Here is a 9,612-nt window from a genome sequence, read left to right on the forward strand (position 1 = left end):
GATTATTTCCCCCTTCATGTACAGCCGATACAGTTTCCTTTAGAAATTTAGCCAAATTAAGAGTGGTGATATAAAACGACATCTTTTGTTGCCACCTCTTGAAGTCTACTCTTGCAAATTTTTTTGACTTTTCCCCATGTGGGATAGTACTAATATGCAACGGTATGGCCGCGTGTGGTACCACATTATTGGAACCATTTTGACTTGACGAAGTCCTGATGGTAGTCATTTTTGTTACACAAATAGAAGTTCAATAAAATGATGATAATAGTGGTAGAGGAATAGTATACAAAGCACTATTCAAACAAAGTAATGTTTGTCCACAACCAATCACAAATACACAAAATTTGTCTTAAGATTATTGGAGACAACTTATAAAAAGGGCTATGTAAGGGTTGACTTTTGATATATTTGTTTGATTAGTTTTAACACGCAAGAGTGTGATCAAAATACAATTTATATGAATGGAAATTTGGATAGAGTCTCAGTGTAAAGATTACGCAAAACAAGGATTAATGAGTAGAAATAGAGAATAATCCAAGGTGAGACATTATCTCTTTCGTTAAGACAAATTGCCCTGCTACGGTGCTCATGGTGAATGACACTTGTCTCTCAAGATACAATAGATTCACAACTTGTGGTAGCAGCACTTCAAACCACAGGAAACCGACGAACTTTTGACAGAATTTTCCCTCTACAAAGAAATGTATAAAATGCAATGGAATTAGAAAGGAGAGAATTGTCAGAGGAGAATGAATGCTTAATACAATTGGTGTACCCAAAGTCATGTCCATAGAATTCTATTTATAGATGTAGAAAGGGTGCAAATCAAGTAATGTGGGCCAAAACATGCATCGTTTCAAAAAAGTTGCAGCACTTGGCCAAAACCTGCATTCTTTCGAAAAGTTGCAACACTTCATTTCTTCCAACTTTGGTCCGTAATTTCTCATTCATCTAGAATTTGTTTCGAGATTCCAAATATGCCAAGACGATCTACTCAACGAGTAGAATAAGTTGGTCTATTTACTTTTATAATTTGAACATCGGATTAAGTCCGAATATTTGGTCGAAATTGACACATAGTCACATCTTTTCATTTTCCACTTTTACACACCTTTTCATTTTCCAATTTTTGGTTAATAATTTGAACCAATTCCTACATATTCTCTCTCGAGAGAGAGACAAAGATTGTCCTCAAAGAATTCTTATGCAAAAGCTTGGACATATTCACATGGAAGCATGAAAATATGGTTGGCATCTATCCAAATATCAATAGTCACTACCTTATTATTGACCTCAAACTTCGCCCCCCATAGGCAAGAGCAAGATCTCCTCAATCTATAACAGTTTAAGGTGTTGAAAAAGGAGGTCAACGAACTAGTATCCAATGGCTTTATTGGGGACTCATAACCCCAAGTGGATTTTTAAGTAAATTCCAACCTTATCTAGGTAGATTTGTGAGCTCAGCCCATTGCTAATCCTATAGATAGGTGACTTTACGGAAATATTATTCTATGATGTATTCCTTGTTTGAATGGAAAGTGCTTTATTGGCTTGTCAAGGGAGGATCCTCAATTGATTATAAACCACAAAATAAGTTATAATTTTATGTTGTGCAATACAATCAGTGTAATAACATATTGCTTAGATTCTTTATTGTTTAGGATTGAACTTTGATTTGAGTTTGAACTTCTGGTATTGAGCTCTGTTCAGGTATGCTATTTTGAAATCTGAATTTTGTGAAAAGCTATTAATAAAATAATGAAGATAATCGCTGCCATAGATGGTGATGATATTAATATTTGGTCTATATATTCAAATGACTTTTTTCATTTTCTTGCCTTTTGGATGTATGTATGCTTGTCCCTGCTTAATTGCCTAGCTCATTTTCTAGCTGGTAAATGATTGTCTTTCAGTAGAGAACTTGATTTGCTGACAGTTATTTTTGAAGTAAACAAATTTCTTGGCTGAAAATAATACTTGTAAATTCAATGGCGAATCCAGGATTTTAATTGAGCACGGACGGCCATTGACTGTTGACGGCCACAATAATAACCAATGCTGTGAATTGAAATTACTTATATCGTAATTCGAATTGTAAGTGTGAGTATACATTATCTACCAGTGTAATAATGTTTATCGAGTAACAATTTGAAGTTTGAAAATGGTCCAACTATTTACTTTCTTGGTTCCATTTGCTAATAATTTAAGTTTAATAGAAAAAATGGCTACTTTAATAATCTCACTACAAGGTCGAATTTTATTTAAAAATATTATTTTTCTGAAAAAGACTAGTATATATCTTTACTTGATAAAAGAATATATAGATTTTTGTTGCATGCATTGTCAATATTCACCAACTGCCATAGAGGTCAATGTTGCATGATTCCAACGGAGATCATAGGTTCGAATCTTCCATTTGCACTGGTTTTAATACCAATTTGCTTCAAAATGGTGAAAAATATTATACTGAAATAATTGCAAAAGGGGATCGCAGCACTTGAGAGTTGAACCCCGAGACTCCCTTTCACTTGTTGAGTACTCAAATTACAGAAATATATCTAAAAATATAAGTACTTAAACAGAAAAAAATTGAGTTCTGGGGCATGGGCGACCGCAGGGGCTCTCCAGGGGCTAGATCCGCCACCGCTCCTAATAATTTTCAAATAACAGAAGATTATTATTATTATTATTATTATTTCTGCCTATGGGTTTTGATTCAACCAAAAATGATTGTTTGTAGATTTACTAGGAAGAGACGTCAAAAGCTAAACATACTTTGAAAGTATGGATAAATCAGTTGCTCTTTCTGTTAACGTTTTATCTGACTACAAATACATTGATCATCGTGATGCCTTTATGTATTTGGTAGCACATTTCATCGATGATCCTTGAAAATTAAGTAAATGTGTTCTTTGTTTTAGTGATATGATATTTCGAAGTCTAGTTTTATCGATGATGTAACATTGAAGTCTCTAAAACTCTAGGGCCTTGAGGATAAGATACCTAGTCTTACATCAAGAAATGTTGATACTTGTGACAAAGTTGTTGGGTTGATCAAAGATAAGATTAAGGAAAAGAGGTTGTCACTTGATTCTCACCTTTTCACACGATTTTTTGTGCTGACATGTTTGGTTTAGTGGTACAATATACATTTGAAGATATATCTATTATCATTCGTGTAGTTCCCAGTATTACGAACTTTTTTGTGACTCGAGTATTTTACAGTAAAAACACAAAATATGAATGACAAGAAAGTAAAGAACACAAAGGAATTTTCGGCCAAAAGGCCCTGAGGTTCGATGACCAACTAGCGCCTACATCCTCGTTGAGCATCCATACAGATTAAGCTCGAATCCACCATCACATCCCCCAAAATTGGGCAAAACCAAGTTACAAAAGAACAAAGATAATCTGTCGTTTACACCCACAAATTTTACCTCAGATTCTATAAGTAGATCTCACACAAAGATAGATCTCATCACTACTAATAGTATATTACAATATTTCACTAAGAAATCACACCAAACATCATCCAAAAGATGAAATAAACAAAGAAGAAAAAGCGGCAATCAAAAAGGGAGATTAGGGTTCCAAAGAAAAATCTCTCAACCCTATTTATATGAGGCGCGTCCAACAGAACAATCTAATGGTCACAATACTACTAGATGTAAGAAATCTAGTGTGGGACGCATTTTAAATTGAAGTTGTATTTCCAAATCATGATTTTTCATATCTAGAACGTTCAATTAAAATGTACCAATCATTGGGCCGGGTCTTATACTTAATTGTAGATCATCAACTGGGCTTAAGAATCTCAGCTGCCCAATTCCTTACAATCTCCACCTTGCTGGAATTTTGAGACTGATTAAGTGGATTCGAACATAAACTATTTTCATTTGCTCTTAATACCTATTAACAAAATAAGAAAATTAGTAAACTTCAAGATTTAATAATTTTAAAGAATCAAAGAATTTACAAACAGGTATTACCTTTGTACCTAAATCTGCAGGATCAACTTTAGTTGGAATTTTAACCAGTTTTATATCAACTTTTTCAACATTATCCCTAATGAAATGAAACTTAACATCTATACATTTTGTTCTATCATGAAAGACGGGATTTCTACTCAAGAAAATTGCATTTTGATTATTAGAACAAAGCTCCTCATGCTTTCCTATAATATCTAATTCATTTAACATACACATTAACCATATTTCTTCTTTTACTGCTTCTGTAGTAGCAACATATTCTGCCTCAGTAGAAGATCGGGCCACAAGTTTCTGCAGTTGTGCTTTCCGATTAATGTAAGTATCAGTTATCACATAGAAAAATGTAGTGGTTGACTTTCTACTATTAGAATTTCCTGGAAAATTAGAGTCCACATAGCCTTTCAAACTTAAACTATTTTTATTAGTCTTGAACATAAGTCCTAGATTCTATGTGCCTTTTAAATATCTGATTAAGTTTTTCATGGCTTCCCAGTGAAGTTCACCTGGGTTGCTCATAAATCTGCTTAAAACACTCACAGCATAGGCAATATCAGGCCTAGAACATACCATAATATACATAACAAATCCAATAGCATTAGCATATGTTATACGCAACAATCTTTTAAGTTCAGTTTCATTTTTATGTGATTGATCAATGGATAATTTAATATTTGCAACAAAGGTAAACTGACAGGTTTGGCTTCATGCAAGGAAAATCATTTAATAACCTTTTTAATATACCATTTTTGAGTTAAAAACAATTTTCCTCTTTGTCTATTCCTTTTTATTTTCATTCCTAAAATCTTTTTAGCAGGTCCTAAGTCTTTCATCTCGAATTTAGACTTTAATTTTCCTTTTATAGAGTTCAATGCATCAAAATTGTTACCAACTAGGAGCATATCATCCACATATAAAAGCAGGTAAAAGAGTTCAGATTTTTCATTTCTTTTGAAATAAAAACAGGAATCATACTCAGATTTTCTGAACTTAAGTCATTGTATAAAAGAGTCAAACCTTTTATACCATTGTCTTGGGGCCTGTTTTAGGCCATATAAGGACTTATTTAGGAGACAAACTAAGTGTTCTTTATTTTTAACTTCAAAACCTTTTGATTGTGGCGTGTATATTGTTTCATTTGAAGAGCCATACAGAAAAGCAGTTTTTACATCTAATTGCTCCAACTCTAGGTCAAATTGTGCTACAAGAGCAAGTAATAGCCTAATGGAAGTATATTTCACTACAAGTGAAAATATTTCAGTGTAGTCTATACCCTCTCTCTGTGTAAACCTTTTAGCAACCAGCCTAGTCTTGTATCTTTTGACATTTGAATTGTATTCTCCTTCTTTTATATTGTAAACCCATTTACAGTCAATTAATTTGCAGTCTTTAGGTTTAACCACTAAGTTCCAAGTTTTATTTTTATACAGAGAACTCATCTCATCTTGCATTGTTGCAACCCATTTAGCAGAGTCCTTAGAGGTAATAGCCGCTTCATAACATTCATGTGCCTTATCAAGGATTCTGGTTCTATCTGTCCAAACACATAATCTGCAAATTGGTACCTAGAATGAGGCCTAATAGTTCTTCTCTCTCTCTCTCTCTCTCTATCTTTGGCCAATTGATAATCGTGCAGGTCATGGACAGGTTCTAATTTCTGAGGATTATTGAAGTTTTCATCATTGGTAACATGCTAGATCTCAGTCTGAGGTGTCTCCCCTCAATTTGTATTTGTTCAGGGGTATTCTGGTGTACAAAATCAAATTCAATCGTAACAAAATCATTGTATGTTATTTTATCTTCATTATTGTCACCAAGACATGGGAAGACGTCTTCATTAAAAATCACAAATCTACTTATGACCACCTTAAATCCTTTAGCTTCTTTTAGCCAGAGCCTATAGCCTTTTATCCCTTCCCCATAACCTAAGAAAACACATTTCAAAGATATTAAGTCAAGCTTAGAATCAGTTTGGTGAGCATAGGTTGCACACCCAATTGTTTTCAGATAAGAGTAATCATGAACATCCTAACAATATTTGTTGTGGTACCTTGATATTTAGAGAGGTGGAAGGACACAAATTTATCAGATAACAGACAATTTTTACTGCCTCTCCCTAGAAAATTTTTGGCAGTCCTGAACTAATCATGCACCTAGTTCTTTTAAGGATGGTTCTATTCATTCTCTCAGCTACACCATTCTGTTGAGGGGTATAGGGCACTGTCCTATGTCTAAGTATGCCATTTGAACTGCAATACTGATCAAATTCAGTATTACAGAACTCCAATCCATTGTCAGTTCTTAAAACTTTAATCTTCTTACTTGTTTGATTTTCTGATAGATTTTTCCACTCCTTAAAAATTGAGAAGGTATTAGATTTTGATTTTAACAAGAAGATCCAGACCTTTCTAGAGTAGTCATGAATGATAAGGAGATAATATCTATATCCAGATGCAGTTGACACAGGTGCAAGCCCCCCACAAATCACTATGAATGTACTCAAGTATGTTTTGTGACTTATACATACCGTGATTAAAGGGCATTCTATTCTATTTTCCCATAATATAATGTTCACAGAAGGTTAACTTCTGAACATTGTCATTCCCAAAAGCACCAGCCTTTGAAAGTGCCTTTAGGCCTTTCTCACTTATATGACTTAGTTTTTTGTGCCACAATTCAGAATTATCTGTTTGTGCAACCAAATTCACGGCAGTATTTTGAATGACAAAGTCAGGATTTAGGGTATAGATGCCATTTATTTTGGGTGATTTGAGTATAAGTAACTAATTTCTGTTTATTTTTGTAAAATCATCATTAATTTCAATTTGATACCCTTCATCATCCAATACCCGAAGGATATAAGATTCCTTCTAAGTGCTGGAACATACCTAGTATGGTTTAGCATTAGGAGTTGACCATCCTTCAATTTCAAAACAATGTTCCCAATTCCTTTTACTTGGCAGAAATCATTATTCCCCAGTTTTATAAACCCACCACTAAGGTTTGTGAAATTAGTAAACCAGTTAATATTGGAGAACATGTGAAAGGAGCATCCTGAATCTAGAACCCAATCATGTTCAGGTCTTTCTAATGAGAGCACATAAGCCACCCCAATATTAGTATCTTTATTCCTTTTATAGGAAGCAGCAATGGCTGAAGTGCCATTATCATGCTTAGGGCCATTTCCTTAGTCCTTAGTCTTCTGGAAACAATCTTTCATCAAATGACCAGTTTTACCACAGTAATAACACTTTCCCTTGTATACTTTCTTATCCTTTCTTTTATTATTCCCCCATTTCTTTTTAGAGAAAATTTTATCTCTATTGTAATTAGCTTGACTAAAGTTATTTAAGCCTTTAATAGGGGGTTTTGAATTGGACATAGATTTTTCAACATGTAAGGATACTTTATGTTCAAATTTAAGTTCCAAATCTCTATTCTTGAGCGAGTCATGAATGATTTCAACAGTTAAATCACTCCTACCAAATTCTAAGACATTCTTAATGTCCTTATACTTATCGCCCAGAGCGTTTAGTAGACCAACTACTTTCTCGTCATTTGAAATCTTTTCCCCACAATTGGTTAAATCTTATGTGATATTATTAAATCTATCCATGTTTTCTTCCAGGTCTGCAGTAGGATCAAATTTATGACTGAAAAATTGTTTCCAAAGAAAACACTTATTTGGCAAGGATTTAGAAACATATTGTTTTTCTAAGGCTGTTCATAATTCAGCATCAGTGGTGGTGGTTCCTATCTTTCTAATCACATAATCAAATAAGTGAAGAAATATGGTGCTCCATGCTAATTCATCTTGCTCAATTTTCCTAACTTCTGATAAAGTTTCTGGTCAAGACTCATCAATTGCTTTAACACATTTCAATTGCATTAAAAGAGCTTTCATCTTCTGGCTCTAGAGAGTAAAATCTACTTTACCATCCCAATGTTGATTATCAATTTTAGTGGACATACTGTGCAAGTGTGTCACAATAATGTTCAAGATGATTCAGGCAAGATTTAATCTCAGCTAAATAGATCACACAAGATGTAATACACAGTAGAGATATGTAGTATAAAAATAGTTCACACTCAGTAAACTTAACAATTGACAGATTAATTCTTGCAGTAACAGATAAAACACTTTCTTGCCAAATTTTATATTCAAACGTGAGCACTGATACAAATGTCAATTGAATAATGTCAGTTTCAGATAGGTGATTAGTATTGTCAACCCTATACACAAGAATCAGGTTCTGCAAGAACAGTGACATGAATTGCAGAGCACAAAGAAATAAACCCCTAATGAATTTTCTTCACTATTCCTTAATTTCCTAAAATTCTAGGGTTCTCTTATGGAACCCTAGAAAAGGTAAATTAAAGGGGGTTCAAAAAATCCCTAAACTTAATCCCTAAACAAGAATTGACAAGTGTTAGAGTTGGGGTTTAGTATAGATTTCACCATATCTACAGCTTATGCCAAAAGTACCAAACCGATACCACAGATCTACTCAAGATTCGGATCGAAGACCGTACCACAAAAGTAGATCTATTAGTTTTGGTAGATTTCTAGTACAACTAAGTTATCAAAAATAAAAAATAAAAAAAATTCGAAGAATAATATTTTGAAAAAAAAAATTAATAGTGGCTCTGATACCACTGTAGTTCCCATATTACAAACTCTTTTGTGACTCGACTATTTTACAGTAAAAACACAAAATATAAATGACAAGAAAGTAAAGAACATGAAGGAATTTTTTGCCTAAAGGCCCCGAAGTACGGCGACCAACTAACACCTACATCCCCGTTGAGCATCCATACAGATTAAGCTTGAATCCACTATCACAGCCCCCAAAATTAGGTAAAACGAAGTTACAAAAGAACAAAAACAATTTGTCGTTTATACCCACAAATTTGTCCTCAGATTCTATAAGCTAATCTCACACAAAGATAGATCTCATCACTACTAATAATATATTACAAGATTTCACTAAGAAATCACACCAAACATCACCCAGAAGATGAAGAGAACAAAGAAGAATAAGCGACAGTAAAAAAGGGAGATTAGGGTTCCAAAGAAAAATCTCTCGACCCTATTTATATGAGGCGTGTCCAACAGAAAAATCCAACGGTCACAATACTGCCAGATATAAGAAATCCAGTGTGGGACGCGTTTTAAATTGAAGTTGTATTTCCAAAACACAAATTTTCAAATCTAGAACCTCTAGTTAAAATGTACCAATCATTGGGTTGGGTCTTACACTTAATTGCAGATCATCAATTGGGCTCAAGAATTTTAGTAGCCCATTCTTTACAATTTGTAAACTCAACGACGTACAACGGTCGATGTATGAATCTATATGGCCTGTTACAAATTTTTAAATTGCAAAATGCTTTATCTTTGGAATTATTGGGAGAATTCAATTTAGAAGATATTCATAAGGATTATTATGTGCCATCTGCCATTCAATGGGAGAAATTTTGACTTGTCAATGGATTGGTGGAAAGCACGTACAGTGTAGCAAAATTGGTGTTTGAAACTGAGTATCAAACTGCTAATAATTCCTTGTATAATCTTTAGAAGTTTAGAGAAAATTTAATTCCTGAGTACACTAATTCAGTGTCT

Source organism: Olea europaea, chromosome 17 (assembly GCF_002742605.1).
Source record: "Olea europaea var. sylvestris chromosome 17, O_europaea_v1, whole genome shotgun sequence".
Lineage (NCBI taxonomy): Eukaryota > Viridiplantae > Streptophyta > Magnoliopsida > Lamiales > Oleaceae > Olea > Olea europaea.